Genomic DNA, 8,571 nt, shown 5'->3' with positions numbered 1-8,571 from the left:
CCTGTTCCGACCCCGGTCGGGGGAACAGGGAAGGGGAGGGCGAGTGGGAGAGGTGGGCCGGGGTGGAGCTGGGCCTTTCGGCCGGGGGGGGGGGATGGTGCTGGCCGGCTGGGCCTGGGGTTGGTCCAGTTGGGCCAGGTCCAGTGGGGGGGCTTTTGTTTTTATTTTTTTGTTTTCTGTTTTGTTTTGCATTTTCTTTTATTTATTTTCTTTCACCTTTTAATCTATTTTAAAATACTTAGGCATTTTCTAAAAAGGAGTTTTCTCCACAATAATTACCAGTGTATTATTTGGCACCCACCGAACATTTTTGTTTAAATTTTTGAAAACTTTTATTTTCCACTTTAATTTTAATTGAAGTTTGAATTAGGAGTTTGAAAAGAAATCTGATTCCAATGTGATCAAGCCCTGTTTAGCAACATGATTAGCTTAATCACAGAGAGTTACTGTAGCATGATCCTCGGGGTGTTACAAATCTCCTCCACTACAAGAAATCTCGTCCCGAGATTTAGGAGGTAGAAGGAAACAGTGCGGGGTATTCTTCGCGCAGACGATCCTCTCGTTCCCAAGTGGCCTCATCTTCAGAATGGTGCGACCACTGGACTTTGAGAAACTTGATCGCCTTCTGACGTGTGCGGCGTTCAGCTTGGTCGAGAATGCGGATCGGATGCTCCTTATAGGAGAGGTCTTGCTGCAATTCGAGCACTTCATGATCCACAGCTCGGATTGGGTCCTTGAAGCAACGGCGGAGCTGTGACACATGGAACACATCGTGAACCTGAGAAAGGTTCGGCGGTAGCTCCAGTTGGTATGCCACTTTTCCACGCCTTTCGAGAATAGTGAATGGGCCAATATAGCGAGGAGCTAGTTTGCCCTTGATCCCGAAGCGGTGAGCACCCTTCATAGGTGTGACTCGAAGATAAGCCTTTTCGCCAGGTTGATAGACCATGTCCTTATGATGACGGTCATACTGACTCTTCTGACGTGACTGAGCAGTCTTGAGATTCTCGCGAATAATGCGGACTTGTTCTTCGGCATCTTGGATAATATCCGGGCCAAAGAGTGGACGTTCCCCAGTTTCTGACCAGTTCAGAGGGGTTCGGCACTTTCGTCCATATAACACTTCGAAGGGGGCCATCTTCAGACTAGCTTGATAGCTATTATTATAAGAGAACTCAGCATACGGGAGAGATTCCTCCCATTTCTTGCCAAAGGAAATAACGCAAGCTCGAAGCATGTCTTCGAGAACTTGGTTGACGCGTTCAACTTGTCCTTGCGATTGAGGATGAAACGCAGTACTGAATGACAGATGAGTCCCCATAGCTTCTTGGAAACTTGCCCAGAATCTTGAAGTGAATAAGCTGCCACGGTCTGAGCTGATAACCAATGGAATACCGTGGAGTGAAACAATCCTGGACATATAGAGCGTTGCCAACTGGCTAGCAGTGATCGTTTCTTTGACTGCCAGAAAATGTGCAACTTTGGAAAGCCGGTCAATGACGACAAGAATAGCATCATTACCTTTCTGTGATTTGGGAAATCCAGTGACGAAGTCCATCTCAACATGGTCCCATTTCCATTCAGGAATAGAGATAGGTTGCAGAGTTCCAGCAGGCCTTTGATGTTCTGCTTTGATACGACGGCAAACGTCACATTCAGCAACATAGCGAGCAATGTCTTGCTTCATATTAGACCACCAGAATCTCTGACGGATGTCTTGGTACATCTTTGTACTACCAGGATGGATACATAGAGGCATATCATGAGCTTTCATAACTCCCTGTGTCATATCCAGGTTTTTCTCTGCACATGGCACCACTAGGCGGCCCTTGAAGTATAGGGTGCCATCTTCAGCAATGGTGAAGAATGAGGGCTTTCCTTCTGCGAGGTAGCGCTTAATCTTGTGGGCTTCAGAGTCATACTTCTGTAGCCTTTTGATGCTGTCCTCGAGATCTGGTTTAGCAACTAGGGTATTGAGGGAACCCTGGGTAACAACGTGGATGTTCACCTTGCCAAACTCCTTAGGAGGGGGAGCGAGTGCACTCGGAGGAACAATATGGAGGTTCAGCTTCCTGAATTCTTCAACAAGCGAGGGCTGAACTTTATGAACCTGGAGGTGGTTGCAGTAAGACTTGCGGCTCAAGGCATCAGCCATTACATTAGCCTTGCCTGGCGTATAGGAAATACCCAAGTCAAAGTCTGCAACAAGCTCCATCCATCTCTGTTGACGGAGGTTCAGATCTGGCTGAGTAAACAGACACTTCAGACTTTGGTGGTCAGTGAAGATCTCGCAACGATTACCGAGAAGGTAATGTCGCCACTGCTTCAGCGCATGAATGACAGCAGCAAGTTCGAGGTCGTGAACTGGGTAGTTCTCTTCGTGAGGGCGCAATTGTCGAGAGGCATAAGCAATCACTTTGCGGTCTTGCATTAGGACACAGCCTAATCCTTGACGAGAAGCGTCGCAGTAAATGACAAAGTCCTTCTTAGTATCAGGTGGAGCTAGAACTGGGGTAGAAGTCAACTTGTCTTTGAGTGCTTGGAAACTTTCCTGACATTTGTCTGTCCATTGAAACTTGACACCCTTATGCAACAGGTTAGTCAGAGGCCTGGCGATCTTAGAGAAGTTCTCGACGAATCGACGGCAATAGCTGGCGAGACCGAGAAAACTTCTGACTTGCTTAACGTTCTTGGGAGGAGTCCAATCAAGAATAGCCTGGACTCGTTCAAGGTTGACGGCAATACCATCCTTAGAGATGACATGCCCAAGATAGGTTACTTCGGGTAGCCAGAATTCACATTTGGAGAACTTGGCATATAGTTGATGCTCTCGTAGCTTTTCCAGCACAAGTCGAAGATGTTCAGCATGTTCTTCTTCATTCTTGGAAAATAATAGGATATCATCCAGATAAACCACAACGAACTTGTCGAGGTAATCCATGAATATATAGTTCATCAGAGGAGAGAAGGTGGCTGGAGCATTGGTTAAACCGAAAGACATGACGGTGTACTCGTATGAACCATAGCGAGTCACGAAGGCGGTCTTTGGGATATCCTCTTCGCGAACACGGATCTGGTGGTAGCCCAACCTCAAGTCGAGCTTAGAGAACACTGACGAACCCGCCAGTTGATCATACAGATCATTGATCCGAGGAAGGGGGTATTTATTCTGGATGGTAGCTTGGTTTATAGGACGGTAGTCTTGAACTAACCGGTTTGTCCCATCCTTCTTCTTGACAAAGAGAGAAGGTGCTCCCCAAGGAGAGCAACTTGGGCGAATGAATCCTTTGCGAAGAGATTTGTCGATTTCCTCCTTAAGCTCAAGGAGTTCATGCGGCGGCATTTTGTAGGGTCGCTTGGCTATAGGAGTGGTGCCTGGTTTCAAGTCGATGATGAATTCGACAGCTCTAGCAGGGGGAATCCCTGGAAGTTCTTCAGGAAAGACGTCGAGGAATTCACGCACGACGGGAATGTTTTCAATGCCCTCGAGTGGTGCAGCGTTCAATGCATTCAATGCATAGAGCCTTGCCTCGGCATTTTGCACTAGATGAGCTTGGTAAGCAACTATTTCATCTGAAGGGTGTAGCAGATGGACGGTTTTAGTGGCGCAAACTATAGAAGCAGTATGCGTTTTCAACCAATCCATACCCAAAATGAGGTCGATGTTAGACAACTTCAGGATAATGGGAGAGGCATAGAATTCCAGCCCTTCGATTTCCACGGGGACATCGATGCCAACCAAGGAGGTTTGACACTGTCCCACGGGGTTTTTGACCAGTACCGAAGTGTTCATCTCCTCACATTTAACGTCGTGCTTGTATGCAAAATCTTCTCACATGAATGAATGCGATGCACCTGTATCAAATAAAACGGATGCTGGTACTGAATTTACGAGGAGTGTACCCATCACAGTAGCAGGCTGGTCTTGAGCTTCGTTGAGATCAACGTGGTTGGCATGAGCACGACCATAAGACTTAGCATTGTTGTTGCGAGGCTGATTGTTACCACGGCCAGTTGCTGGAAGGGCCAGTTGATTCTGGTTCTGGTTGCATTCTCTAGCACGGTGTCCTGGTTGACCACACCTGAAGCACAAGCCATTATTCGGAGTGGGAACAGGAGCTTGGGATGGTGGAGCTGGAAGTCTTGACTGCCTAGATGGTGGTGGAGGCAGACGAGGTGCAGCATAGGTCTGCCTTGGGGCAGATGCATTTGGACGGTACATGCTGTTCGGGATCCATATCTTACGCTTCTGTGCGGGCGAGCCCGAAGATGAGCCCGTGTCACGGTTGCGCCTGTGAGAGCTCTGGTATTCCTGTAGACCAGTCTCGACATTGATGGCCTTATTCACCAAGGTGGCGAAATCAGCAAAGTCATGCACTAGAAGTGCGAGCTTGATGTCAGCTTGAAGGCCATCACGGAACTTCTCCTGTCTGCGTGCATCAGTTGCAATGTCCTCTTCAGCATAGAGAGACAAGTCCAGAAACTCCCGCTGATAAGCTTCAACAGTTTTGTTGCCTTGGGTGAGGTTGCGGAACTCACGCTTCTTCCGGTCCATGACTCCCTGAGGAATGAAGCGGGCACGGAAAGCTGCTTGGAAGTCTGGCCATGTGATGATTGTTCCAGCTGGCAGAGTACGCCTGTGGCTGTCCCACCATTGAGCTGCGGGTCCCTTCAAGAAGAAGGAAGCAAAAGTGACATAGCTGGCAGGGGCTACATCAGCAGACTCCATCTCATAGGTGATGTCACGGAGCCAGTCATCAGCATCCAGAGGCTGAGTTGAGCTGCGGTAGATGGTTGGGTTGAGGCGTATGAAATCTTGAAGAGTCACTTGGGCTTGCTGCTGGTTCATATTGGGGCGAGGAAACTGAGCCATCATATTTTCCATGAATTGGCGGTTCAGTTCAAACTGTTGGATCATACCAGCCATGTACTCAGGTGGTGGTGGGGCATCGCCACCATGACCACGACCACCTGGTCTAACCATCCTGCTAATATATAACAGGGGTAGTTCAGCATTGAGAAATATTTGCAAAGACAAGAATCATTCATGATGACACATGCATAACGAGAGGAGCACGATAGCTACTACATAGTAGTCGGCATAACTTACAAAAGGGGTCATGCATAGAGTTCAGTACACAGAGTTCAGTACATGGACTAAAACATCATAGGCGGCACACAGGCTCGCGGCGAATGCATCTAACACTACAAGCAAGCCTACATCAGTCCCAAGAGGTACTGTGGAGGTAATCGTAGCCCGACAGCTGGTAGTGAGGCAACGGATAGCCCTCCACGTCAGCAGACTGGGGGCCGCGGACACTCAGGTGTAGATCCCGACGCTCAGGTGGCAGAAGAGGACCAAGTGCGGGAGAGTAGCCTCCCACCTCTGGCCAACCGACACCGTGGGGCATCACGGTCCTGGCTGGGTAGATCGCAGTACGCGGTACCTGTCCAGATCGGACAAAGGGGTGCAGCAGCGTCAGAGCACGGTAAAGGTGCTGACGGGTGGTGTACATCTCGTGGCGAAGAGCTCGGTTAGCTCGATCCAGCCCATCAGCATGCAGAACCAGGTTCTGATGGTAGAAGGGCTCTCGGGTGACAGTGGAGTAGGCAGCAGTATAGTATCCCTCCGCACCAACATCGGATGCGATAGCAATGTGCCTGAAAGGGGAGGTGTCCAACTCCCGATACTCTCCACGAAGACGTGTCAGAGCAGCATAGGCAGCATCGTGGACAGCCATATCGATGGTCACACCAACACCATGTGCGGTGTGCAGCACAGTAGTGGAGTCATACTCCCGAGAGTAGAGGTGGACGATGGCACGGTACTGCTCCTGGTTAAAGTCCTGGTACTCCTCGTAGACGGTGTACTCAGGATGCCAGCGATAACCCAGATAGGTCATCATCTCAGCTAGCACAGCAGGTGATCCCGAGGCACCAATGGCCGTCGTGTGGCGCACGACCTGCCTTGTGGGTTGCATCTGAAAGCAAAGACGTTTCAAAGGAGTCAAATGACAGTGTGTGAATTGTTCAAAATACTATTCTAGGAAACAAATATGGCTTATCCAACTTTGGGGTGAATGCGGTCACGGGATCCTAGTGTTAGAGTTAGTAAATTCGTTTAACCCGAGTAGAAGAGAGTTCAGAGTCCCAGAGTAAAGGTCGAGGAGTAAAAGATCCTAGTACCACCCAATGGCGACGTGGGCCCGTAAGACACACAACCATGTTAGTAAAAGTTTTGTAATGTTTAGACTCGACTTCGGCCAAGGAGTGTGGAAAGGGGGGTTCCTACAGGCAGTCGGCTCTGATACCAACTTGTGACGCCCCCGATTTGACCGTACACTAATCATGCACGCAAATGTGTACGATCAAGATCAGGGACTCACGGGAAGATATCACAACACAACTCTACAACATAAATAAGTCATACAAGCATCATAATACAAGCCAGGGGCCTCGAGGGCTCGAATACAAGTGCTCGATCACAGACGAGTCAGCGGAAGCAACAATATCTGAGTACAGACATAAGTTAAACAAGTTTGCCTTAAGAAGGCTAGCACAAACTGGGATACAGATCGAACGAGGCGCAGGCTTCCTGCCTGGGATCCTCCTAACTACTCCTGGTCATCGTCAGCGGGCTGCACGTAGTAGTAGGCACCTCCAGTGTCGTAGGTGTCGTCGTCGACGGTGGCGTCTGGCTCCTGGACTCCAGCATCTGGTTGTGACGACCAGATAGAAAAGAAAAGGGGGAAAAGAGGGAGAGAAGCAACCGTGAGTACTCATCCAAAGTACTCGCAAGCAAGGAGCTACACTACATATGCATGGGTATATGTGTAAAGGGGCATATCAGTGGACTGAACTGTAGAATGCGAGAATAAAAGGGGGATAGCTAGTCCTGTCGAAGACTACGCTTCTGGCAGCCTCCATCTTGCAGCATGTAGAAGAGAGTAGATTGAAGTCCTCCAAGTAGCATCGCATAGCATAATCCTACCCGGTGATCCCCTCCTCGTCGCCCTGTTAGAGAGCGATCACCGGGTTGTATCTGGCACTTGGAAGGGTGTATATTATTCAGTATCCAGTTCTAGTTGTCATAAGGTCAAGGTACAACTCCGGGTCGTCCTTTTACTGAGGGACACGGCTATTCGAATAGATAAACTTCCCTGCAGGGGTGCACCACATAACCCAACACGCTCGATCCCATTTGGCCGAACACACTTTTCTGGTTCATGCCCGGCCTCGTAAGATCAACGCGTCGCAGCCCCACCTAAGCACAACAGAGCGGTCAGCACGCCTGTCTAACCCTATGCGCGCAGGGGTCTGGGCCCATCGCCCTATGCACACCTGCACGTTGCGTACGCGGCCGGAAGCAGACCTAGCCTAGTGGCGTTCCAGTCCAATCCGGCGCGCGCCACTCAGTCGCTGACGTCAAGAAGGTTTCGGCTGATACCACGACGCCGGGATACCCATAACTACTCCCGCGTAGATAGTTAGTGCGTATAGACCAAATGGCCAGACTCAGATCAAATACCAAGATCTCGTTAAGCGTGTTAAGTATCCGCGAACGCCGACCAGGGCCAGGCCCACCTCTCACCTAGGCGGTCTCAACCTGCCCTGTCGCTCCGCCACAAAGATCCACTTGCGGGTACTCCTACGAGCCGACCCGACTTTAGCCATCACATGTGTCATGTATGTAGTATATAAGTATATACCCGTGATCACCGCCCAGGTGATCACGGTCCGATAGTATAGCACAGCAGACGGACAAGAATGTAGGGCCACTGATGGAAACCTAGCATCCTATACTAAGCATGTAGGATTGCAGGTAAAGGTATCAACAATAGTAGCAAGGATAGGCCATGCATCAGGATAGGATATCGAAAAGCAGTAACATGCTACACTACTCTAATGCAAGCAGTATAGAGAAGAATAGGCGATATCGGGTGATCAAGGGGGGGGGGCTTGCCTGGTTGCTCTGGCAAGTAGGAGGGGTCGTCGACTCCGTAGGCGAACTGGGCAGCAGCAGTGTCGGTCTCGTAGTCTACCGGAGAGAAGAGGGGGAAGAAACAGTAAATACAATGCAAACATAAGCATGACGATGCGTGACATGACAATGAATGGTGCTAGGTGTGTCCTAACGCGACAGTAGGTGGTACCGGCGAAGGGGGGAACATCCGGGAGGTATTCCCGATGTTTCGCGTTTTCGGACAGACGGACCGGAGGGGGAAAGTTGCTAGTTCGATAGGTTAGGGAGGTGTGGTGGACGAACGGACTGCGTATTCGGATTCGTCTCGTCGTTCTGAGCAACTTTCATATAGAAAACATTTTCATCCGAGTTACGTTTAAAAGATATGAATTTTCAAAGATTATTTGAATTTCTGGAATTATTTAATTAACAGAAAAGGGATATGACGTCAGCATGACGTATGAGTGACGTCAGCGGTCAACAGACCGGTTGACTGGTCAAAACTGACACGGGGGACCCACCTGTCATAGACAGTGGGTTAAACAGAGTTCAAACTAATCTAAATTTAGTTAGTAAAACTACTGGGCCCACCTGTCAGTGACTGTTTA

The sequence above is a fragment of the Triticum aestivum genome, chromosome 6D (genome assembly GCF_018294505.1).
Source record: "Triticum aestivum cultivar Chinese Spring chromosome 6D, IWGSC CS RefSeq v2.1, whole genome shotgun sequence".
Taxonomy (NCBI): Eukaryota; Viridiplantae; Streptophyta; class Magnoliopsida; order Poales; family Poaceae; genus Triticum; species Triticum aestivum.
The sequence above is the reverse complement of the archived record's forward strand: the minus strand, read 5'-3'. Positions refer to the sequence as shown.